Genomic DNA, 27,549 nt, shown 5'->3' on the forward strand with positions numbered 1-27,549 from the left:
CATCTCCCATCTCATTCTTTTTCCTTCATCAACAAGAGGCCATTGACCTCACAATTCCTTGCACATGATTCAAACTGGCTTCTAATATAAAACCCTGGATCAGCACCAAATCTTGGTTCTCTGCACAAAATCTTGGACCATTATCGAAGAATCCAGGCCAGAAATAAACAAGAGCTTTATTTCATCCGTTTCTATTTGTTGTAAGACTCGAGTTTTTTCAGGGATAGCTCAGTGACCAGATCTTCCTCTGGTTGGGAGGGGAATAGTTTCATAATGACCTGTTTACTCCACTCAACTTGAGCCAAACTGGAAGACGAATAAACATGTTGTGGTGCATTCTTTGAGAAGGTTTCTAATTTTAAAACCCCACGACACTCTATCTTCATTCTGCCAGTCATTCACTCTATCAAAAAATATATTAAATCCTTACTAAAGTCTACTAAAATAACCAGCATGAATACTGAGAAAGATGATCCACCAGTCACCTCATTTCCTGCAAAGGGCCCTACATTCTTAGAAGCAGGAAGAAAGACTCCAGACATGCTCAGTAGAAAGCATGGTATTTCCTACCTCATCTCTCATTTGGCTGAAGAGGAGAGCCCTTGGCATAGGTGAGAGACTCAGTACAAATAAGTGAAGTAGTAGGCTCCAAATCCATGCCCACTACCAGTTTAATCTTTATTTACTGAAAGAAAGCTGATAGTTACCCTTACAACTTTTTCCCATTTGGTTCAGAATTCACAGGACAAGAGACGTGATTCATCATCACCCTCAAACCCCAAAGTGACCAGAATGGACAATTGACAAAGGACAGTAACTTCCTTGTGCACATACTTAGGTTTGCTTTATAAAATTTGTTTCAAATGTTTCTTTTGAAAGTGGAAACTCCAATATCCTCTTTGAATGATTTGGCTGTTATTGGTCAAATTCAGGCTCATGTGAGACAAGGTGAATGTCTGACACATCTGGTCCAAACCATGAGGAAATTCAGCCCCCACCTCGGTGCCCCATCTTGTGATGGGAAGTTGTATTGATGTGCAATTCACATATTTTAATACATGAGTGACTCAGGGTTTATTTTGTGATTATCTGGAGGAAAGGAAGAACATTCATGCATTAATCAGATTTTTGAAATAAATATTTATGAACCAAAACAATTTCTAATACAATATAATGCCCCAAACAGAACTTCAGCCAAATATAAATCAGCACACTCATAGTCTTCTTTTTAAGACACATGAATTTAAAATATGTAAATATTTAACAGATTTTAATACATAAATTAGTAAGCAGTTCTGCAAAATAAAGAACAAAAATATAAAGTTTCACAAATAGAAATTAGTCTAAAGAAACATTCAGAGAGAAAATATTTTTCTCTAGGAAGTTTTAGTAAACTGGAGCATAAGACATTCTATCTGAAGTTTATTTTGCCTTGATTTTGTTTTATTTTACAATATTTAGCATTTTATTACATGTAAAAATAATATATTTTCAAGAGAGAAATTTGGGAAACATAGATATACTCAAAGAAAAGACTAGGGGCAGTGGTTTGGCTCAGCGGTTAAGACACGGTTAGGGACACGTGCATCCTACATCAGGGTGCCTAGATTAGAGTCCTGGCTCCACTCCTGATTCCAGCTTCCTCCTAATGTGCACCCTGGGAAGCAGCAGTAATGGCTCAAGTAGTTTGCAAGTGGCTCGGTCCCTGCTGCCTGTGTTGGAAATTGAGACTGAGTTCCAGACTCCGGGCTTTGGCTAGCACAGACCCAGCTTTTGTAGGCATTTGCGGAGAGAATCAGTAGGTTCTCTCTCTCTCTCTCTCTCTCTCTCTCTCTTTTGCAAATAAATAAAGATTAAACAAAAGAAAAAGACTAAGAACTACCTCTTGTCCTCAAAGCTGTCCATTCTAGCCCTTCCTCTGTGTGTGTGTGTGTGTGTGTGTGTGTGTTATCAGATGCTAAATGAAAATTTTCCTACTGACTCAGAGCTTGGAACTTTTGTGGAACCTTAAAAGTCAAGAACTCCAAGTGTTCACGCAGGACAGGTTAAGAGTTTGTGAAACCAGTTTGACAAGCCAAACTTACCGCCTATTTTGGAAGAACCTAATAGAAGGGGAAAACTGGGAACAGTCCAGCCTGGTGGTGTGGAGTATCCATGTTCCTCAACTTCCAAAGCAGTTATGTCCCAATAAACCCCTCTGAGGGTGAAAACGCAAAACCTCCTGGACATCACAGCGTGGCTTACCTTAAACATGCTCAGAACCCCTACATTACTGAACAGTTGGGCAAAATCGCCTAACACAAAGCATATTGTACAATCAAGTGTTGCACATATCTTTCTTTCTTTATTTGAAAGAGTTACACAGAGAGAGAAGGTGAGGCAGAGAGAGAGAGAGAGAGAGAGAGTCTTCCACCAGCTGGTTCACTCCCCAGATGGCCAAAATGGTCAGAGTTTTGTCGATCTGAAGCTAGGAACCAGGAGCTTCTTCCAGGTCTCCCAGGTGTGCAGGGTCCCAAGCACTTGGGTCAACTTCCACTGTTTTCCCAGGTCATAGCAGAGAGCTGGATCAGGAGTAGAGTAGCCAGGTCTCAAACCAGCACCCATATGGGATGCTCGCACTGCAGGTGGCGCCTTTACCCGCTACGCCACAGCACCAGCCCCTGTACATCTTTCAGTGTCTGCTATACTGAAAGTGAGAACCAGCACGGTTCTCTGGGCTCTCGCCACTGATGTGCACAACTGATAGCATGCTAGGCCTGGAGCGTGTCTGCAGCATTGAACTGCAGTTAACTGCTGGGTGTTGGGGTGCTAACAGCACCAGGGGCACTGATCCTTGACTGGGAGCTATGGATCCCTGCCACTGCCCTGCACCACGAAGAAGCATCACACCATGTGTCACTAGCCTGGAAGAGGATCACCATTCAGAATTTAAACTGCTAAACACATGTCATTTTCACACCATGGTAAAGTCAAAAATCATAAGTGGAACCATCCTAACTCATGGACTGTCTGCCACCAGCTACTCATGAGTGGCACCCTCATTGTCCAGAATGGTCTGCAGTCGCAGAGCAAAGACAAGAAATCGTTTGGAGCAGGTGGCTAGCCCAGCGGTTAAGATGATTATGAACCATATTAGAGTGTGTGGATTTAGTTCCCAGCCCTGGAGCCTGACTCAAGCTTACTGCCAATGCAGGTCTTTGAGAGCAGCAAGTGATAGTTCAAGTGATCAGGTTCCTGCCACCCATGAGTAAGACCTGGATTGAGCTTCGGGTTCTTGACTCCATCCCAGCCTTGCCCTGGCCATTGCAGACATCACTAGAGCAAGAGTATACTAGAGCCAAGAAAAGGTGATTGACCTTGGGTTATCCTGAGAAGGACTCAATATGAGGACAGGGGGTGAGGAGAGAGGTAGCCCCCAACTGAGCATCCCTAGCCAGGGCTCAGGGAGGTGGTTAGCAAACAGCCAGGTGAAAGACCCTAGGGAGAGAGAGCTGAAGTCAGAGGGAGAGAAGGATGGGCAGGGCCGCACTCAGATCACACACACTCATGCCTGCACCTGCACACACACACTTGCCTGCACACACATGCATATATTCACACACACACACATGCATACATGGCAGAAAAGAGAACCTTGTCCCTTCTCATCCCCCTTACTTTGATTTTTTTCAGAACATTGGTTATGCATATATGTTTGTACTTGCATTTCTCCTTTGCAAAGTAACATTTTACCTCACATGCTAGTAGCACTCATTTACATTTCTTAATCATATATAAAGCACACATATAAGTGCACTTTGACTACTAGGTACAGATTATAATAAACCATATCTGTGGTATGTTAGAGCTTATTTTCCATTAATCTTATTAGCAAGAAGTTTGATCTTAATAACATCATCAATTTCTTTTCAGCGTTTTTTGGGGTCCTTAATCCTCAAATGCACCACAGCTTCTCTGACCTCTGTGTGTGCACATAACCTTCATGGCATCACCACTTTACTGAGTAAGTTTCTGCTGTGGTTGAACATGGCCAACCACCCAACACTCAAACTCCAGAGCTGGACACTTACGACTGTCTAGAGTTTAATTAAAAAAAAAAAAAAGCTTTTCAGATTTACTTCTCATCATTCCTCCAAACTAACTTCCTCCATCCAGGACCCCGCCCACTCACAGTCTCTGAATGCTCTGAATGTGCCTTCTGCAATCCCTGAGCCCTGACTTTGCACATAAGTTCCACATTCCTCCAGCCACTCCCTGCTTATCTAGGAAAGTCTGCTGACAATTCTGGCCCAAAGGGAAAGCGAGATGCATTGCAAGGACCTAGCAGATTCCGGGGAACGTTGTTTCAACTTATACTAGAAAAAGGTTACCAGCGCTGTGGCTCAATAGGCTAATCCTCCACCTGCGGCGCCGGCACACCGGGTTCCAGTCCCGGTCAGGGTGCCAGATTCTGTCCCAGTTGCCCCTCTTCCAGGCCAGCTCTCTGCTGTGGCCAGGGAGTGCAGTGGAGGATGGCCCAAGTCCTTGGGCCCTGCACCCCAGGGGAGACCAGGAGAAGCACCTGGCTCCTGGCTTCCGATTAGCGTGGTGCACCAGCTGCAGCAGCCATTGGGGGGTGAACCAGCCATTGAGGGGTGAACCAACGGCAAAGGAAGAAGGAAGACCTTTCTCTCTGCTCTGTCTCTCTCTCTCACTGTCCACTCTGCCTGTCAAAAAAAAAAAAAAAAAAAAAAAAAAGAAAGAAAAAGAAAGAAAAAGGTTAAACAGATTTATAGTCAGTGAAGGAGAAATTCATGTTATAGAGAGAGACAAAAGCAGATTAGGCTAAGATGTGATCAAATCCATAGGTCAAGGAGAGATTTTTACAAATAAACCTTGTAGGAAGGTAAGGTATTATTTTGAACCTCGATTCCATATGCCTTTGTAAATAGCAGGGCATCAATTTTAGGAAGAAATTTTACCCCCCAAAAAAAAAAAAAGCAACAAAGTTGGAGGCAGATCTGAAGACTAGCCTTAAAGCCTAGGAGACACTGGCAGAGCCGACCCCAGACACGCCTTACCTGACCCCAGACACGCCTTACCTGATACCGGCTTGAATCCTGAGCACCTACCTGCAGGGCCCAGCCTGGAATGGCTGCGTTATCAGGTTTCTGTGATTAGAAAACATTAGCTAAGTAACAAAGAATAATGAGTAATTAGGTGATTACTCAACCTGAAAAGCTCAACAAGAAAGCCATTTTATGTAAGAGTAAAACTAGGAGTTGTCTGTCCAGCAGATGCAATCATGACCACTTTGCGGCACATTTGGGCTGCCTTTCATTGCTCTCACAAGTTACAAATCTGGCTTTCTCTTCTGAGCCCATCACCCAAACCTGTGTGACCTTGGGCAAGTTACTGTCTGTCTCTGCATTGGCTTCTCATCCACAGAATGGCCGAAGAAATAGCAAAGAAGCAAAGCGCTCAGAAGAGTATGGGGTTCATGAGACGTTCTCCTTAAGTGTTAGCGATTTTTAAAAGAAGGAATAGTATCTAAACAGATTTGGGTTTCGTTTTCATTTAATGGTTAGAATTTAACATGGTTAAACTTTAACTTCAAGGTCACTATGCAAATACAACTATGTTTTAAAATCACAGCCTGCTAGAACGGGCAAAGGTCTAAAGCCATCCGCTCCACAATCCTGTCCACATTTTACAGGTAAACAGATTTTTAAAAAAAGTTCAGCGAGGTTTACAAGCACAAAGCTCCAGGACTGGGAGATTTCCATCCAGTGAGGCAGCCATTCCTAAGGCAAATGACTGATTCCCTGCTGCCCTCTAGTGGAAGATAGAGGAAATTGACTTATATGTTGTCTAATCAGTTAAACATATTAGACTTTCAAAAATATTTAGAAGTAACTAAATTTATTTTCTTATATATGAGGTTCCACTGTGAGTCTAATGTATTTAATATGCATTTAATGTTTTCCTATGTGTAATGCATATCTCCATTTTTTAAAAATGAATTCAATCACTGTCATCACCAGTATCTATTTCTTTTTTTCTTTTTTTTAAACTTTTATTTAAAAATATATATTTCCAAAGTACAGTCTATGGATTACAATGGCTTCCCCTCCATAACGTCCCTCCCACTCGCAACCCTCCCATTTCCTGCTCCCTCTCCCATTCCATTCACATCAAGATTCATTTTCAATTATCTTTATATACAGAAGATCAATTTAGTATATATTAAGTAAAGATTTCAACAGTTTGCACCCACACAGAAACATAAAGTGTAAAATACTGTTTGAGTACTAGTTATAACATTAATTCACATTGATCAACACATTAAGGACAGAGATCCTAGATGGGTAGTAAGTGCACAGTGACTCCTGTTGTTGACTTAACAAATTGACACTCTTGTTTATAACGTCAGCAATCTCCCTAGGCTCTTGTCATGAGTTGCCAAGGCTATGGAAGCCCCCTGAGTTTACCGACTCTGATCATATTTAGACAAGTCCATGGTCAAAGTGGAAGTTCTCTCCTCCCTTCAGAGAAAGGTACCTCCTTCTTTGAAGGCCTGTTCTTTCCACTGGGATCTCACTCAGATATCTTTCATTTAGGTCTTTTTTTTTTCCCAGAGTGTCTTGGCTTTCCATGCCTGAAATACTCTCATGGGCTCTTCAGCTGGATCCGAATGCCATAAGGGCTGATTCTGAGGCCAGAGTGCTATTTAGGACATCTGCCATTCTATGAGTCTGCTGTGTATCTCATTTCCCATGCTGGATCATTCTCTCCCTTTTTAATTCTATCAGTTATTATTAGCAGACAGTATTCTTGTTTATGTGATCCCTTTGGTTCTTAGTCCTATCATTATGATCAATTGTGAACTGAAATTGATCACTTGGACTAGTGAGATGGCATTAGTACATGCCACCTTGATGGGATTGAATTGGAATCCCCAGGCACGTTTGTAACTCTACCATTTGGGGCAAGTCAGCTTGAGCTTATCCCAAATTGTACATCTCTTCCCTCTCTTATTCCCACTCTTATTTTTAACAGAGATCACTTTTCAGTTAAACACTTAAGAATAATTGTGTGTTAATTACAGAGTTCAATCAATAGTATTAAGTAGAACAAAAATACTAAAAGGGATAAAGTATTAAGTTGTTCCTTGACAGTCAGGACAAGGGCTGATCAAGTCATTGTTTCTCTTAGTGTCCATTTCACTTCAACAGGTTTCCTTTTTGGTGCTCGGTTAGTTGTCACCTAACCAGTATCTATTTCTTTAAAAAAAACTTTTTTAATTCAGTTCAAAGTCAAAGGCAGAGACAGACAGATTTCCCACAGGCTTGTTCACTTCCCAAATGCCCACAACAACTGGATCAGTGCTAAACCTGGAACCTGTTACTCAGCTGGGGTTTCCCGTATGGGTGGCAGGGACCCGAATACCAGAGCCATCACCACCTGCTGCTTCCTAGGGTGTGCGTCTGCAGGAAGCAGGAATCAGGAGCAGAACTGGAACATGAACTCAGGAACTTTTACATAAAATGTGAGCATCCCAAGCGGTGGTTTAACTGCTGTACTAAATACCCATTCCATTAGAATCCATTTAGGTTTAATCACCTGTATTATAACTAGATCAAATGCCTCTACCTTTCCAATAGCAACAGCAAATGGGAACGAGGGAAGAAAAGAAGGGAGGAAGGGAGGGAGGCAGGGAAGCAGGCAGGCAGGCAGGAAGGGCATTAAAATCAGCCACTTGAGACACCTGAATTCCTGGCTCTTGGCTTCGGATCAGCCATTGAGACCACATGGGTAGTGAACCAGTGGATAGAAGACCTTTCTCTGTCTCTCCCTTGTCTATACCGTTGCCTTTCAAATAAATAAAATCTTTAAAAAAAAAAAAAAAACAACAAAGGAAGGAAGGAAAGAAGGAAAGATGTTAAACATAGCCAGACTTTCCTTTTTCATAAAGACCCAGGAAATGGGTGACAGCAGATCCACACATTCACACTGACCACGCAGGTGGAGCATCCTTAACCTCCTCCTCTGGGCCTGCCTTACTCATCTAAGACCTATCCTGAAGATAACAGCTTCCTATTCTAGATACAAAATATCTTTGGGTTTTTTTTTTCACTACTGTTAGAAAAGAACATTATTTTTCTTTCACATAAAGACTATTGATAAATTCCTTAAGGTAGAACTGTTGCATCAAAAGATTTTGTACATATTTAGTTTGGAAGTCATTGTCTTTTTTATTTGTTTTTCATTTCCATGGGTATAGGAGTGCCCCATTTTCCCACACTTGGGCTAAAATCTGCGGTTACAAAAACTGTAATTGTTTCCAAACTGATAGGTTGGTAAATCACATCTCAATTTTTTAATTTACAGTTTCTTTAATTATAGGTGAGAATGGAATGTTTTCCCAGGTAAATAAGTCATTTGATTTTTTTCATGTGCCTATGAACAGTCTGCTTATATCCTTTGCTGTTTTTGTATTAAGTTGTTGGCATCTGAGATTTTTATATAATCAGTAAATTCACATTTTCCCATTTATATTTGAATTTAGCCTACAGTGTTTTTCTGTGTGGAAATTTAAAATATTTATGGAGTCAACTCTCTGAATTTTTCCCTGCACAGGATTCTACCTTTTTTGTTTGTTGTTGTTGTTTGCCTACAAAATTTTCTTTACTGAAGGTAAAGAAGATCGTTATAGTTTTAAGGTTTCTTTAAAAAATGTCTTTTACATTTAAATAACGGAACCCTTTAGAATTTATGTTAGTGAGAGGAATAAGGATTTGACTTTTTTCCTGCCCCAAATTATTAGTTATTTGCTCTAACACAATATAGAATAGTCTACTTTTTCCTGGTTGACTTGAATGCTCCAGTTTACTTTGGCTCAATTTCTCTTTCTAGAAATTGCATCCTGTCCCACTGCAGTCACTGCCTACTGCTACACTAGTGCTAAATTCTGAAAACAGTAGCTTAAAATTCATTTTAATGACTGGTCAGAACATTCCTTTATATAATATAATAAACAATAATAATGATAAATTCTTGATGAATTCATTAAGTTAGAAAAAATTAAAGAAGCACTGATGTCTTTAAAATATTAAATTATTATATATGAGATAGTTCATGTTGACTTATTTAACAAAAACATTTTTCTTTTTTTCTTCTTTCTTTTTAACATTAATATAAGGATAACAGATTCCATGTAGTTAATAGGTACATCTTTAAGCATACAGTGATATTTCCCTCCCTCCCTCCCTCCCTCCCCTTCCCTTCTTCCCTTCTTTTTAAATTTCTGTGATAAGATTTTTAAGCCGGTGCCGCGGCTCACTAGGCTAATCCTCCGCCTTGTGGTGCCGGCACACCGGGTTCTAGTCCCGGTTGGGGCGCCGGATTCTGTCCCGGTTGCCCCTCTTCCAGGCCAGCTCTCTGCTGTGTCCTGGGAGTGCAGTGGAGGATGGCCCAAGTGCTTGGGCCCTGCACCCGCATGGGAGACCAGGAGAAGCTCCTGGCTCCTGGCTTCGGATCAGCGCGATGCGCCGGCCGCGGCCGTTGGAGGGTGAACCAACGGCAAAAGGAAGACCTTTCTCTCTGTCTCTCACTGTCCACTGTCCATTATGCCTGTCAAAAAAAAAAAAAAAAACATTAAAAGAAAAGATTTTTAATTTGCTTTATAAACCCAAGCTTAACGCTCTACTAAATACAGGGTTCAACAAGCAAAAAGTAGAAAGATCACTGTTTTGCATGAATGTAGACAAAGGCTATAAAAATAATCAAAACTCAAGATGTCAATTTAACTCATATCCATTAAATTCTTTCTTTGTACTAAGTAAACTAGTAATACAAATGAAAGAAAACATATGGTATTTGTCTTTTGGGGTCTGGCTTATTTCATTAAGCATAATAGTTTCCAGTTGAATCTATTTTGTGGAAAAACACAGGATTTCATTCTTTTTAACAGCTGTGTAGGATTCCATTTGTATATAAACCAAATTTTCTTTATCTAGTCATCAGTTGATGGATTTTGGGGCTGATTCCCATATCTTAGGTATTATGAATTAAGATGCTATAAACATAGGGGTACAAATAACTCTTTCATATGCTGATTAAATTTCCTTTGGGCATATTTCCCAGAGTGGAATGACTGGGTCACATGGTAGATCTATTTTTAGATTTCTGAAGTCTCTGTGTTGTCTTCCATAACAGTTCTATGAGTTTACATTCCCACCAGCAGAGTATTAGGATACTTTTTCTCTACATCCTAGCAGCATTTGTTCTTTTTTATTTTTGGGTGATAATCATTTTAACTGGGGTGAGGGGAAACCTCATTGTGGTTTTTATTCGCATTTCCCTGATAGCTAGTGAACATGAGCATTTTTTCATGTGTCTGTTGGCCATTTGTATTTCATCCTTTCAAAAATGCCTGTTCATGTCCAACTCAATTGTTTGTTTTGTTGTTGTTGTTCGGTTTCTTGAGCTCTTTGTATAGTCTACATATTAATCCTGTATCAGTTTCATAGTTTGCAAATATTCTACCCCATTCTACCAGTTGCTTCTTTACCTGTTTGAGTGTTTCCTTTGCTGTGCAGAAGTTTTCTTAGCTTAATGTAATCCCACTTGTCTATTTTTGCTTTGATCGCCTTTGCTTTTGGGGTCTTTCCCGAGAAGTCTCTGTCTTGTCCAATGTCTTGCAGTATTTCCCCTATGTTTTCCTCCAATAATTTGATGGTTGCAGGTCTTAGGCTTAGATTCATGATCCATTCTGAATTAATTTTTGCATAGGTTCAAAGATAGTGGTTTTTTTCATACTTTGTCATGCGGAGATCCACTTTTTCCAACACTATTTGTTGAAGACTGTCCTTTATCCATGGAGTGATTTTAGCCCATTTGTCAAAGATTAGTTCGTTGTAGATATATGGATAAATTTCTGGGGTTTTTTATTCTGTTCCTTTGGTCCACATGTCTATTTTTATGCTAGTACAAGGCTTTTTTGATTATAACAACCCTGTAGTATATCTTCAAATCTGGTATTGTGATGCCTCCAGCTTTGTTTTTATTGTTTAAGATTGCTTTAACTATATAGAGACTCTTGTGTTTCCACATAAATTTTAAGATCCTTTTTTTTCCCAGATCTGAGAAAAATGTCCTTGGTATTTTGGTTGGGATTGCAATTAAATTTCTTTGGGTAGTATGGAAATTTTGATGATATTAATTCTTCCAATCCATGTGTCTTCTATTTCTTTCCATGATGTTTTGTAATTTTCATTGTAAAGATCTTTCACATCCTTGGTTTAATTTATCACAAGGTATTTACAATTTTTTGTAGCTATTGTGAATGAAACCGATCTTACTAGTTCTTCTCAACCATTATATTGCTAGTGTATATGAATGCTATTGATTTTTATATGTTGATTTTATATCCTGAAACTTTGCCAAACTCTTAGGAGTTTCAATAGCCTCTTAGTGGAGGCTTTTGGTTATGACATCTGCAAATAGGGATACTTTGGTTATGTCATTTGCAAACAGGGATACTTTAATTTCCTCTCTTCAAATTTGTATCTCTTTGATTTGTTTTTCTTGCCTAATGGCTCTGGTAAAACTTCCAGAACTATATTGTAATGGTGAAAGTAAGCATCATTCTCTGGTTCTGGATCTTAGTGGAAATGCTTCCAGCTTTTCCCATTCAACATGATGCTGGCTGTGGGCATGCCTAGATTGTGTTGAGGTGTATTCCTTTTATACCCTAATGCTTTTTCTCCATCTATTGGGAAAATCTATATATTTTTTAAGATTAATTTTATTTATTTGAAAGACAGAGTTACAGAGAGAGGTAGAGACAGAGAGAGAGGGGTCTTCCATCCACTGGTTCACTCCCCAGATGGCTGCAATGGCCAGAGCTGCGCAGGAGCCAGGAGCTTCTTCCAGGTCTCCCACATGGGTATAGGGGCCCAAGGACTTGGGCCATCTTCTACTGCTATCCCAGGCTACAGCAGAGAGCTGGATCTGAAGAGGAGCAGCCAGACTAGAACTGTAGCCCATATGGGATGCCGGCGCTTCAGGCCAGGGCTTTAACCCACTGCACCACAGTGCCGGCCCCAATCCATATGTTTTTTTATACTTCAATTGTTAATGTAATGTATCATGTTTATTAATTTGCATATGTTCAACCATCACTACATCCTTGGGATAAATCAAACTTGGTCCAGTGAATGATCTTTCTGATGAGTTGTTGGATTCGATTAGCTAGTATTTTGTTGAGGCTATTTGTATGATCATCAGGAATATTGGTCTGTAGTTTTCTTTCTTTGCTATATCATTTTTTCTGTTTTTGGAATTATGGCGATGGTGGACTCGTAGGAAGAATTTGGAAGAATTTCCTCCCTTTCAATTATTTTGAATAGTTTAAGAAGATTTGGGATTAGTTCTTTAAAAGTCTGGTAGAATTCAGCAGTGAAGCAATGTGGTCCTGTGCTTTTTTTATTGGAAGGGTCTTTCTTGCTGACTCAATCTTGGTCTTTGCTGTTCATCTATTCAGGATTTATATGTCATCATGCCTCAATTTTGGTAAATTTTATGTGTTCAGAGATCTATCCATTCCTTCTAGATTTTCCAATTTGTTAGCATATGGCAGCTTGTAATAATTCCTGATGATTCTTTCTATTTCTGTGGTATCAGATCAGTTGTAACATTTCCTTTTTTATCTCTGATTGTATTTATTAATTTGGGTCTTCTCTCCTCCCTTTTTTGGTTAGTTGGGACAATGATTTATCAATTATGTATATTTAAAAAAAAAACAGTTCTCCATCCTTGAGTTTCAAATGTGTTTTCTTAATTTCAATTTTATCTTTTCTCTGATTTTTATTATTTCTTTCCTCTTACTAATTTTTGGTATAGTTTATTAATGTTTTTCTAGGTGCTTGACATGCATTATTTTTTTTAACTTTTATTTAATGAATATAAATTTCCAAAGTACAGCTTATGGATTACAATGGCTTCCCCCCCATAACGTCCCTCCCACCCACAACCCTCCCCTTTCCCACTCCCTCTCCCCTTCCATTTACATCAAGATTCATTTTCGATTCTCTTTATATACAGAAGATCAGTTTAGCATACATTAAGTAAAGATTTCAACAGTTTGCTCCCACACAGAAACATAAAGTGAAAAATACTGTTTGAATACTAGTTATAGCATTAAATCTCAATGTACATCACACTAAGGACAAAGATCCTACATGAGGAGTAAGTGCACAGTGACTCCTGTTGTTGACTTAACAAATTGACACTCTTGTTTATGGCATCAGTAATCAACCTAGGCTCTTGTCATGAGTTGCCAAGGCTATGGAAGCCCCTGAGTTCACTGACTCTGATCATATTTTGACAAGGCCATGGTCAAAGTGGAAGTTCACTCCTCCCTTCAGAGAAAGGTACCTCCTTCTTTGATGACCCGTTCTTTCCACTGGGATCTCACTCGCGGAGATCTTTCATTGAGGTCCCCCCCCTCCCCCAGCGTGTCTTGGCTTTCCATGCCTGAAATACTCTCATGGGCATTTCAGCCAGATCCAAATGCCTTAAGGGCTGATTCTGAGGCCAGAGTGCTGTTTAGGACATCTGCCATTCTATGGGTCTGCTGTGTATCTCACTTCCCATGTTGGATCATTCTCTCCCTTTTTGATTCTATCAGCTAGTATTTGCAGACACTATTCCTGTTTATGTGATCCCTTTGGTTCTTAGTCCTATCATTATGATCAATTGTGAACTGAAATTGATCACTGGAACTAGTGAGATGGCATTGGTACATGCCACCTTGATGGGATTGAATTGGAATCCCCTGGTATGTTTCTAACTCTACCGTTTGAGGTAAGTCAGTTTGAGCATGTCCCGAATTGCACATCTCTTCCCTCTCTTATTCCCACTCTTAAATTTAACAGCGATCACTTTTCAGTTAAGTTTCAGCACTTAAGAAGAATTGTGTATTGATTACAGTATTCAACCAAAAGTATTTTTTTTTAGTTTTTTAAAAAGGTTTATTTATGTATTTGAAAGGCAGAATTAGAGAGACAGAGAGAAAGATAGAGATTCTCTATCTTTTTTTTTAATTTTTTTTATTTTTTTTAACTTTTATTTAATGAATATAAATTTCCAAAGTACAGCTTATGGATTACAATGGCTTCCCCCCCATAACGTCCCTCCCACCCACAACCCTCCCCTTTCCCACTCCCTCTCCCCTTCCATTCACATCAAGATTCATTTTCGATTATCTTAATATACAGAAGATCAGCTTAGTATACATTAAGTAAGGATTTCAACAGTTTGCTCCCACACAGAAACATAAAGTGAAAAATAATAGATGATTTTTTTTAAATGATGATGAAATCAGATCAGACCTATTGTCATGTGTAATCCCAGTGAGAGTCAAGTTGGGAGTTGATAATTTTTTTTTTTTTTTTTTTTACAGAGGATCAGTTTAATATACATTAAGTAAAGGTTTCAACAGTTTGCACCCCCATAGAAACACAAAGTGAAATATATTATTTGAGTACTCGTTATAGCATTAAATCTCAATGCACAGCACATTAAGGACAGAGATCCTACATGAGGAGTAAGTGCACAGTGACTCCCGTTGTTGACTTTACAAATTGACACTCCTGTCTATGGCATCAGTAATCTCCCTATGCTCCAGTCATGAGTTTCCAAGGCTATGGAAGCCCTCTGAGTTCTCCGATTCTTATCTTGTTTAGACAAGGTCATAGTCAAAGTGGAGGTTCTCTCCTCCCTTCAGAGAAAGGTACCTCCTTCTTTGATGACCTGTTCTTTCCACTGGGATCTCACACAGAGATCTTTTGCCAGAGTGTCTTGGCTTTCCATGCCTGAAATACTCTCATGGGCTTTTCAGCCAGATCCGAATGCCTTTAGGGCTGATTCTGAGGCCAGAGTGCTATTTAGGACATCCGCCATTCTATGAGTCTGCTGAGTATCTCACTTCCCATGTTGGATCACTCTCCCCTTTATTTATTCTATTGGTTAGTGTTAGCAGGTACTAGACTTGTTTATGTGCTCCCTTTGACTCTTAGTCCTTTCATTATGATCAATTGTGAACTGAAATTGATCACTTGGACTAGTGAGATGGCATTAGTACATGCCACCTTGATGGGATTGAATTGGAATCCCCTGGTATGTTTCTAACTCTACCATTTGGGGCAAGTCAGCTTGAGCATGTCCCAAATTATACATCTCTTCCCTCTCTTATTCCCACTCTTATGTTTAACAGGGATCACATTTCAGTTAATTTTCAACACTTAAGAATAACTGTGTATTAATTACAGAATTAAACCAGTCATATTAAGTAGAACAGACAAAAAAACTACTAAGAGGGATAATGTATTAAGTTGTTCATTAACAGTCAGGGCTATGCTGATCAAGTCACCGTTTCCCATAGTGTCCATTTCACTTCAGGAGGTTTCCTTTTTGGTGTTCAGTCAGTTGTCACCGATCAGGGAGAACATATGGTATTTGTCCCTTTGGGACTGGCTTATTTCACTCAGCATGATGTGTTCCAGATTCCTCCATTTTGTTGCAAATGACTGGATTTCGTTGTTTCTTACTGCGGTATAGTATTCTAAAGAGTACATATCCCATAATTTCTTTATCCAGTCTACCGTTGATGGGCATTTAGGTTGGTTCCAGGTCTTAGCTATTGTGAATTGAGCTGCAATAAACATTAGGGTACAGACTGCTTTTTTGTTTGCCAATTTAAATTCCTTTGGGTAAATTCCAAGGAGTGGGATGGCTGGGTCGAACGGTAGGGTTATCTTCAGGTTTCTGAGGAATCTCCAGACTGACTTCCATAGTGGCTTGACCAGTTTGCATTCCCACCAACAGTGGGTTAGTGTCCCTTTTTCCCCACATCCTCGCCAGCATCTGTTGTTGGTAGATTTCTGAATGTGAGCCATTCTAACCGGGATGAGGTGAAACCTCATTGTGCTTTTGATTTGCATTTCCCTGATTGCTAATGACCTTGAACATTTTTTCATGTGCCTGTTGGCCATTTGGATTTCCTCTTTTGAAAAATGTCTATTGAGGTCCTTGGCCCATCTCTTAAGTGGGTTGTTGGTTTTGTTTTTGTGGAGTTTCTTGATCTCTTTGTAGATTCTGGTTATTAACCCTTTATCAGTTGCATAGTTTGCAAATATTTTTTCCCATTCTGTCGGTTGTCTCTTCACTCTCCTGTTTCTTTTGCAGTACAGAAACTTCTCAATTTATTGCAATCCCAATAGTTGATTTTGGCTTTGACTGCCTGTGCCTCCCGGGTCTTTTCCAGAAATTCTTTGCCTGTGCCAATATCTTGAAGGGTTTCTCCAATGTTCTCTAGTAACTTGATGGTGTCAGGTCGTAGATTTAGGTCTTTAATCCATGTTGAGTGGATTTTTGTGTAAGGTGTAAGGTAGGGGTCTTGCTTCATGCTTCTGCATGTGGAAATCCAATTCTCCCAGCACCATTTATTGAATAGACTGTCCTTGCTCCAGGAATTGGTTTTAGATCCTTGATCAAATATGAGTTGGCTGTAGATGTTTGGATTGATTTCTGGTATTTCAATTCTGTTCCATTGGTCTATCCATCTGTTTCTGTACCAGTACCATGCTGTTTTGATTACAACTGCCCTGTAGTATGTCCTGAAATCTGGTATTGTGATGCCTCCGGCTTTGTTTTTGTTGTACAAGATTGCTTTAGCTATTCAAGGTCTCTTGTGCCTCCATATAAATTTCAGCACCATTTTTTCCAGATCTGAGAAGAAGGTCTTCGGTATCTTGATTGGTATTGCATTGAATTTATAAATTGCTTTTGGGAGAATGGACATTTTGATGATATTGATTCTTCCAATCCATGAGCATGGAAGATTTTTCCATTTCTTGGTATCGTCTTCTATTTCTTTCTTTAAGGTTTTGTAATTTTCATCGTAGAGATCTTTAATGTCCTTGGTTAAGTTTATTCCAAGGTATTTGATTGTTTTTGTAGCTATTGTGAATGGGATTGATCTTAGAAGTTCTCCTCAGCCATGGCATTGTCTGTGTATACAAAGGCTGTTGATTTTTGTGCATTGATTTTATACCCTGCTACTTTGCCAAAATCTTCTATGAGTTCCAATAGTCTCTTAGTAGAGTTCTTTGGGTCCCCTAAATAAAGAATCATGTCATCTGCAAAGAGGGATAGTTTGAGTTCTTCCTTCCCAATTTGTATCCCTTTAATTTCTTTTTCTTGCCTAATAGCTCTGGCTAGAACCTCCAGAACTATATTGAATAGCAGTGGTGAGAGTGGACATCCCTGTCTGGTCCCAGATCTCAGTGGAAATGCTTCCAACTTTTCCCCATTCAATAGGATGTTGGCCGTGGGTTTTTCATAGATTGCTTTGATTGTATTGAGGAATGTTCCTTCCATACCCAGTTTGCTTAGAGTTTTCATCATGAAAGGGTGTTGTATTTTATCAAATTCTTTCTTGGCATCTATTGAGATAATCATATGGTTTTTCTTCTTCAGTTTGTTAATGTGGTGTATCACATTGATTGTCTTGCGCACATTAAACCATCCCTGCATACCAGAGATAAATCCTACTTGGTCTGGGTGGATGATCTTTCTGATGTGTTGTTGCATTCTATTGGCCAGAATTTTATTGAGGATTTTTGCATCTATGTTCATCAGGGATATTGGTCTGTAATTCTCTTTCAGTGCTGCATCTTTTTCCAGCTTAGGAATTAAGGTGATGCTGGCTTCATAGAAAGAATTTGGGAGGATTCCCTCTTCTTTGATTGTTCTGAATAGTTTGAGAAGAATTGGAGTTAGTTCTTCTTTAAATGTCTGGTAGAATTCAGCAGTGAATACATCTGGTCCTGGGCTTTTCTTTGTTGGGAGGGCCTTTATTACTGTTTCCATTTCTGTCTCAGTTATGGGTCTGTTTAGGTTTTCGATGTCTTCCTGGTTCAATTTAGGTAGGTTGCATGTGTCCAGGAATCTATCCATTTCTGATAGGTTTCCCTGTTTGCTGGCATACAAGTCCTTGTAGTAATTTCTGATGATTCTTTTTATTTCTGTGGTGTCTGTTGTTACATTTCCTTTTTCATCTCTGATTTTATTGATTTGGGTCTTTTCTTTTTTTAGTTAGTTGGGCCAATGGGGTGTCAATTTTGTTTATTTTTTCAAAAAACCAGCTTCTCGCTTGGCTGATTTTTTGTAATGTTTTTCTTGATTCAATCCTGTTGATTTTTTCTCTGATTTTAATTATTTCTCTTATCCTACTAGATTTGGGTCTGGTTTGCTGTAGGTTTTCTAGATCCTTGAGGTGAATTGAAAGCTCATCTATTTGGTGCCTTTCCAATTTCTTGATGTAGGCACCTATTGATATAAACTTTCCTCTTAACACTGCTTTTGGTGTATCCCATAAGTTTTGGTATGTTGTGCTGTTATCCTCATTTACTTCCAGAAAATTTTTGATTTCTCTTTTAATTTCTTCTATGACCCATTGTTCATTCAGGAGCATGTTGTTCAATCTCCATGTGTTTGCGTATGCTCTAGGGATTCCTGAATTGCTAATTTCCAACTTCATTCCTTTATGGTCTGAGAAGCTGCATGGTATGCTTCTAATTCTTTTGAATTTGCTGAGACTTGCTTTATGGCCTAGTATGTGGTCAATCCTAGAGAAGGTTCTGTGTACTGCTGAGGAGAATGTAAAATCTTTAGCTGTAGGATTGAAAGTTCTGTATATATCTGTTAGATCCATTTGGGCTATAGTGTCGTTTAAATCTACTGTATCCTTGTTGATCTTCTGTCCTATTGATCTGTCTATTTCTGAGAGCGGAGTATTGAAGTCCCCCAGTACTATTGTATTGGGGTCTAAGTCTCCCTTTAAGTCCGTTAACAAATCTTTTAGATAAACCGGTGCCCTGTAGTTAGGTGCATATACATTGATAATTGTTATATCTTCCTGTTGAATTGATCCCTTAATCATGATATAGTGTCCCTCTTTGTCTCTCTTAACAGTTTTTGTGGTAAAGTTTATGTTGTCCGATATTAAGATGGCTACGCCCGCTCTTTTTTCATTTCTGTTGGCATGGTATATCTTTTTCCAGCCTTTCACTTTCAGTCTGTATGGATCTTTGTTGGAAAGATGTGTTTCTTGTAAGCAGCAAATAGATGGGTTTTGTTCCTTAACCCAATCAGCCAATCGGTGTCTTTTAACTGGACAGTTCAGGCCATTCACGTTCAATGTGACTAATGATAAGTGGTAACTTTGCCCTGCCATTTGCCAAAGATAAGTTCTAATATATGCTTTGAATTCCCTGTGATCTTTTGCTGTGAGGTTTCCTTCCTTGGTTTCCTTCCTTTACCTTCTTTCATATTGATGACCGTGTTTCTTTGTTTCTGTGTGTAACACATCTTTAAGCATCTTTTGCAGGGCTGGACGAGTGGCAACAAATTCTTTCAATTTCTGTTTGCTATGAAAAGTCTTTATTTCACCTTCATTCACAAATGATAGCTTTGCAGGATATAATATTCTGGGCTGGCAGTTTTTCTCTCTTAGTACCTGGGCTATATCTCGCCATTCCCTCCCAGCTTGTAGAGTTTCTGATGAGAAGTCAGCTGTGAGTCTGATTGGAGATCCTCTGAGAGTAATCTGACGTTTCTCTCTTGCACATTTTAGGATCTTTTCTTTATGTTTCACTGTGGAAAGTTTAATTACAACGTGTCGTGGTGAGGATCTCTTTTGGTCGTGTTTATTAGGGGTTCTGTGAGCTTCCTGTACTAGGATGTCTCTGTCCTTCTCCAAACCTGGGAAATTTTCTGCTAATATCTCACTAAAAAGGCCTTCTAATCCTTTCTCCCTCTCCATGCCTTCAGGAACTCCTAGAACCCGAATGTTGGGTTTTTTAATAGTATCCTGAAGATTCCCGACAATATGTTTTAGATTTCTAATTTCCTCTTCTTTTCTTTGGTCTGACTGTATCCTTTCCTGTTCTCTGTCTTCTAAGTCCGATATTCTCTCTTCTGCTTCACCCATTCTGTTTGTAAGGCTCTCTATTGTGTTTTTCATTTGATCTATTGAATTCTTCACTTCAGTCACTATCACAGTTTCCTGTTGTACTAGTTGTTTCGTTTCATTTTGATTCCTCCTTAATATTTCATTTTCACGAGAGAGATTTTCTATCTTGTCCATTAAGGATTTCTGTAGTTCAAGAATTTGTTTTTGAGAACTTCTTAATGTTCTTATCAATTTTTTGAGATCTGCTTCTTGCATTTCTTCTATGTCATCATCTTCATAATCTTGAATTGGGGTGTCTTTTTCATTTGAGGGCGTCATGGTGACTTCCTTGTTTTTATTACCTTGGTTTTTGCGTTTGTTATTTGGCATATTGGAGATATTTGGTTTCTTCACTGTGGTGCTTTTTCTTGTTGTACTATGACTCTAGATTAAGTGAACTATCTGTTTTTGATGGAGCCTTAGGGCTTGAGATGGGTGTGGCCTGAGAGCTCTGTTTGGTGTGCCAAAGGTGACACTCCCAGGTTAGGTGTGGTAAACCTCTCTCTCTCTCTCTCTTTCTTTTTTTTTGATTCAAAAGGGAAGTTATTCTGCACAGCTGAACGAAGTTGGAGGTAGTTAGCAGGCAAATGATATACCCACAGGAGCCAGAGATCGGAAGCTCTTTCCCAAGGACCACACAGGGAATCTGTTCGGCCCTCAGAGTGGGCTCAAATTCTCCTTCAGTCTCCCACTGGGTTGCCAAAGTTACGGAATTGTAGCATCTCTGGAGAGTGCTCACGTGAATTCCGTGAGTTCTCTCCCCCACCGTCTCTTTTTTCACAGTCTCAGTTCAGTAGCACCACAAATTTACTAGGTCCTAATCTCCTGTTAATTCGCCCCGCCCAGAGTCAGGTTTTTCTGCTAGGCTCAGGGCCAGTGCAGACCTGAGGTCGCTCTGCTTATGACGTATGTCCAAGATGGTGCCTGCTCTTTGTCTTCTCACCCTTGAGAGGTGAGCGGAGAGAGAGAAACCCGTGTCCGTACCAGTCGCCTTTTTTTTTTTTTTCTCTCTCTCTCTTCCAGCTAGCCTGGTGAACTCCCCCCCCCCGGGGGGGGGGTCGTTCCCTCTAGTCTCCTCTCTCCGCTTGCCTGCCGGTGTCTCGGGCTATTGAGGTTCGGCTCACCTCGCGTTCCAGCGCTGGTGTGTTGAGTCTGCCGCTGGTGTCCCGAACTGTGGGCTCCCACGCTCTCCACGCAGGTCCGCTCCCCTTCCAGCGCCGATGTGTGGACTCGGAGCCCTGGACGCAAGCCTCCCCGCTGTTGTCTGTGTGGCACGCACTCCCCTTCGAGCACTGGCGCACAGACTCTGTGGCTTCCGCGGCTCGGTCCCGCGGCTCGGCTTCCGCGTGGTGGGCGACCTTGTTCTCCCAGTAGGTCCTCCGATCACGGCCACTCGATCCAGAAGAGTTTCCTCTGCAATATTTTCCTGGTTCTTTTTTCTGAGGCTACCGTAACTCCCCTTTTATTAAACTAAATTTTCCCGGACTATCGGCGTGCACCCTCACTATCGAGATTCTCTATCTTGTTCACGCCCCTAAATAGCCACATTAGGCAGGGCTGGGCCAGGCTTAACTCAGGAACCAGGAACTTCATCTCTCAACCAAAAGTATTAAGTAGAACAAACAAACAAAAAAATACTAAGAGGGATAACATATTAAGTTGCTCATCAACAGTCAGGGTGAGGGCTGATCAAGTCACCGTTTCTCATAGTTTTCATTTCACTTTAACAGGTTTCCTTTTTGGTGCTCAGTTAGTTGTCACCTATCAGGGAGAATAAGTGGTATTTGTCCCTTTGGGATTGGCTTATTTCACTCAGCATAATATTTATGCTGAGTGAAATAAGACATGCATTATTAGATAATTTATATTATTTGACACCTTTCCATGTTAGCAATTAAGCACTAATTGCTATAAACTTTCCTGTGAACAGTGGTTTTGCTGTATCTCTTAACTTTCACCCATTTCAAGAAATTTTGTGATTTCCTTTATTCTTTCTATTACTTACTATTCATTTGGGAGCATATTATTTAGTCTCCATGTATCCTTATATTTCTGAAAGTTTGTTATGTTGCTAATTTCTAACATTATTCAATTGTGGTCCAAAAATATACATGGTATGATTTTAATTATTTTGAATTTGTTGAGATTTATTTTATGGCCTACTATATGATCTATCCTAGAGAATGTTCTATGCACTGATGAAAATAATGTGTGTTCTGCAGCTGTGGGATGAAATGTTCTATAGATATCAATTAGATACACCTGGTCAGTAGTGTAGGTTGTTGTTTGTAGTTTGTTGTTTCTTTGTTGATTTTTTGTCTAGTTGATTGTGAGGGTGATGAAGTTCCCCATCATTATTGTATTGGAACATATGTCTCCCATTAGCTTTTTTTTTTAAAGAGATTTATTTATTTGAAAGGCAGAGTTATATAGAGAGAGGTAGAGACATAAACAGAGAGAGGGATTTTCCATTTGCTGGTTCACTCCTCAGATGGCTGCAATGGATGGAGCTGGGCTAGGAACCAGGAGCTTCGTCCAAGTGTCCCACATGGGTGCAGGGACCAAGTCCTTGGGGCTTCCACCACTGCTTTCCCAGGCAAATTAGCAAGGAACTGGATTGGAAGTGGATCAGCTGGGACTCAAACTGGTGCCTAAATGGGATGCTGGTGCTGTACGTGGTGGCTGTAACCACTATGCCATAGCACTGGCCCCCATTAGATCTTTCAATATGTGTTTTAGATAGATGGGTGCCCTAGCATTAGGTGTATATATATATATATATATATATATATTTATATTAGTTATATCTTCCTGTTGAATTGCTTCCTTAATAATTGCATAATGACCTTTTCCTCTTTTAACAATTTTTGCCTTAAAGTCTATTTTGTCTGATTTGACAATAGCTACTCCTGCTTGTTTTTGATTTCCATTTTCCTGGAATACTTTTTTCCATACTTTCACTTTCAGTCTGTGTGTATCTGTTGGTGAAGTGTGTTCCTTGTAGACCAAAAATCAATGGGTCTTATTTTTTCAATCCACTCAACCAGGCTGTTTCTTTTAATTGGAAAATTAAATAATTTACATTCAAGGTAATTATTGATAAGTAATGACTTTGCCCTGCCATTTTTCAATAAATATTCCTATTTTTGTTTTGGATTTCCTTTGTTCTTTTACTAGGAGGTTTTCTGCCCTCATATTTTCTCATTATGCTGATTATCTTTCTCTGTTTCTGTGTGTAGTACATCCTTATGTATCACTGTAAGGCTCACCAGGTGGTGACACATTTTTTTCAATTTTTGCTTGTCTTGGAAGGTCTTTATTTCACCTTCATTTATAAATGAAAGCTTTGCTGGATAAAGTATTCTGGGTTGACAGATTTTTTTTTTTAGGACTTTGATTGTATCTCTCCATTCTCTCATAGCCTTGTAGGTTTTATGATGATAAATCTAATGTCAATCTAATTGGAGATATTTTAAAGGTAATCTGGTGTTTCTCTCTCACATATTTTAGAAAGTTTTCTTCACATTTTACTTTTGAAAGTTTGACTATAATGTGTCATGAAGAAGATCTTTTCTGGTCATGCCTACTTGGGATTTTATGCACTTCCTATTCTTGGATGTCTATATCTTTCTCTAAATTGGGGAAACTTTTGCTATTATTTCATTGAATAATTTTCTAAATAATTCCTTTTTTTCCAATTCCTTCAGGAACTCCTAAGACATATATATTTAATTGTTTAATGATATCTCACAGACCTCAAACACTGTTTTCAAGTTTTCTTTTTTCTTTTTTTTTTGTTTGAATACGATATTTCAAAAGATTTGTCTTCTACCTGTATATATTTCATCTGCCTCACAGAGTCAGTTGTTAAGGCTTTCCTCTTTATTTTTTTACTTTTATTGCATTTATATTATTTAAGGTAAGCAAATTTCATGTATTTCATATATACAGATTTAGGAACACAGTGGTACCTTCCACCCTACCCTCCGTCGGGCCCATGCTCCCACCCTCCCTCCTCCTTCATCCTTGTTCCTTCTCCTAATTTTTACAATGATATACTTTCAGTTTACTTTATTTTCATAAGATTAATCCTACACTAAGTAAAGATTTCAACAAATAGTAAGAAGAAAAAACACTGTTTCTCAACAGTGAAGACAAGAGCTGTAAAAAATCATTGAAACCTTCATATCTAATATTTTGGTTTGATTTCTTTAATATCTCTGTCTCCTTACAGAATTTCCCAACTATGTTAGATATAGATTTTCTTATTTCATGTAATTGCTTCTCTGGTTTTTGTTATTAATTTTACAATCATTCTTTTGAATTCCTTCTCAGGCATTTCTTCAACCTCATCTTCACAGTCCAATATTAAATTTTTTGTGTTCCTTTTGGAGAGTCATATTATCTTCCTTGTTAATGTTTCTTGTATTTCTACATTTATTTTTATGCCTCTAGTTTATATCCCCTCTCAAGAGCTTGTTCTTGAAAATAGGCTCTGTGGCTTGGTGGAATGACTGCAGTTTATTACAGATACCTAGCAGTATGTATTGGGAGAGGCTAGTGAGCTATGGTCAGCATCCATGGGTAGGGCAAGTGTCCAGAATGACACAAAAGTTGTGCATAGTAGATCTCTAGCACCAGTGTGTGTTGGGGGGGATTATCACACCGGCTGGTATGTTCACAGCCTCATCCCTTCTCTGTGCTGAGGTGAGGTAACTGATTGCCTAGAGTTCACAGTGCCTAAGCACCCCACCCACTCAGGCACACGTTTTGCTTACAGCATCTAATAGTATATATGCACTCCATAGTGTGAGTGTGGCATTCTCTATTAGGTCTGTATTCAGGGTGTTCTGAGCTTCTGCAGTCAGAACAACCAAGTTCCCAGACACCCAGCCACACCCAACAATCTTCTTAGTTTTAGAGCCCATGCAGAACTTTTAGTCACAGGAATCCCATAATTGCAGAGTGCAGGGGATCTATTCTCTGCCCTGCAAACTGCCCCATCCCTGGAGGAAGCCCCCCAAGAAAGATCAGCTAAAGCTCTGCCTCAGCAAACTGAGTCTGGTGCTGTAGTGGGAGGAGAAAAGGGAAGCAACATGGGCTCTCTTCCGGGAGCTCAGCGGGTGCTCCGTCCCCGCCAGCTCCAGTGGCATGGAAGCCATTGCAGCCTCCTCTCACCTTGCTCTGGGAAGATAGTGTTTCCCTGCCAGCAGCAGGATATGGGAATCCCTAGTAGCATATTGCTGGCTGCTGCATTTTTGAGCACTGTCCTTACTGTGCCATGGAGTTTACGTTCGGTTCTGTAAGTTTTTCTCTGAAAATTTCTCCCCAACTATCCTCTGGTAATGTGGTCCTTGTTTTTTTTCTCTTGTATCTTCTCATGGCTAAAACCAGTATGTCTTCTCCCTATTCAGTCATCTTCTAGCCCTTAAATAAAACCTTTTTAATAGGTCATTGTACATTCCTTGTTAAATTTATGACTAGGCACTTACTCTCTATTATAATTATCATTCCCTCCATTTCTACTCTTAATTTGGAGTTTTTTTTGTGTGTGTTATGGAAAGTTATAGATGTCCTAGGCTGATTTGAAAAGAGTGACCAAATTGTTGATGGTGATTTTTCTTTTGAGTGAATCTCTTTGGTTTTCCTGGTTCACAAACATGTCATTTGCCTATTAGTTATGTCGCTTCTTCTTTTCCAATCTTTACACTTTGTTTTTTTTTTTTTTCAAATAACATTGACTAATACTTCCTTTATAAATGTTAAGTAACAATGGGAATTTTGAAACTTATTGTCTTATTTGTAGATTTTAAATAGGAATGCTCAGTGTTTATCATTAAACAAGATGAATTTTGGTGGGAAGGGCACATGTCCTTTTCGTAATGCTTTTAGTTAATTTAAGTCAAAGCAGGGGTGGAGGCTGGGGATAGAGGGTGGTTGGCAGACACAAGGGTCCAGTTGAAGAAGAGGAATAACTTCTAAAGTTCTATTATATGACGGGATAACTATATTGAAAACAATTGACTATTTCAAAATAGCTAGTGGTGGGGATTTTGAATGTTCTCAACTCAACAAAATGATAAATGTCTAAGGTGATTCTTATTTCAATTATACTGATAATCACATTACAACTTGTATACAATGGTTGAAATATCGTCTCCATAAATAAGTACAATTGCTATATGTCAACTAAAATTTTTTTAAAAAAATTAAAAAATCCAGGTTATAAGGCAAAATGTCATGAAGTAAATGTATTTCCTATTAAGCACAAATCTGGGATAAAGCCAATGTCATTTGTGAACTACATCCTAAAACTACAGACTCTCTAATTGTATTATGTAACAAACAAAAGAAACTTCCATTTGTTGCAATTTATTCCATTTCATACTTTTAAAAAATAACTTATTTAATGAATAGATTAATTTTGACCATTTTACAAGAGAAGATTCACAAATATCCTGTAAGTAAAATCACCTTCCAAAGAGATGAGCCAATGACTTAGCTATAAAAGAAAAACCAGACCTAATTAGTGATGCTAGCACATGACAGGTGAGATTTTTATGTATGAGGTAGAACCAGAGATAAGATTTTCACAGGATTGCAAATTGTTGTAAAAGATATGTAATAATGGACTTAAATGTTCTTAACATAAATTTGTTTGGAGATTTGTTTCAGAAGTGTTGTACACATATTCATAATTTGATTATTTTGAGAAAGAATACAATCTTCCTATTTTCTTAAGAATGCAAAAGTCAGAGACAAGCATTTGACACAGTTTTTAAGCTACCACTTGGGATGCCTACATTCCACATGGAAGTGACTGCATTTAAGTCCCAGCTCTACTTCTAATTCCAGATTCCTGGGAGGTAGCAGGCTGAATTGCTTGGGATCCTGCTACCCAGAATGAATTTATGTCTTCTGGCTTTAGTCCTGCCACTTCAGAAGGCATTTGGCAAGAGAAGCACTGGATGGAAGAGATCTGTCTTTCTCTGTCTCTGCCTCTACATTCCAAATAAATAAATGAAAAATATTAAAGATGCAAAAATCTAGAACAAACACTACATTTTACCAAGTGTCTGTTGGCTATCAAGGTGAATAATGAGACATTGTTTTCCTTCTTTAACTTTCCATTGTGAGAATGTTATTAATATCTATTAATAGGTGCTGGCATTATAGCACAGCTGGTTAAGCTGCTGCTTTCAAAGCTGGCATCCCATACTGGAGCACTAGTTTGAATCCTGACTGCTCTACTTCCAATATTCCCTCTTGCTGCTTGGGAAGGCAGCAGATGATGGCCCAATTATCTGGGTCCCTGCCACCTATGTGGGATCCAGATGGAGTTCCAGGTTCCTGGTTTTGGTCTCACCCAGATCTGGCTGTTGTGGCCACTTGGGGAGTGAACCAGCGGATGGAAGATCATGCTCTCTCTCCCTCTCATTCTTTCAAATAAATAAATAAATGTTTTTAAAAAGTTACCTATTTGTAAAGAA

Source organism: Oryctolagus cuniculus, chromosome 8 (assembly GCF_051225735.1).
Source record: "Oryctolagus cuniculus isolate XC-2025 breed Fujian yellow rabbit chromosome 8, ASM5122573v1, whole genome shotgun sequence".
NCBI lineage: Eukaryota > Metazoa > Chordata > Mammalia > Lagomorpha > Leporidae > Oryctolagus > Oryctolagus cuniculus.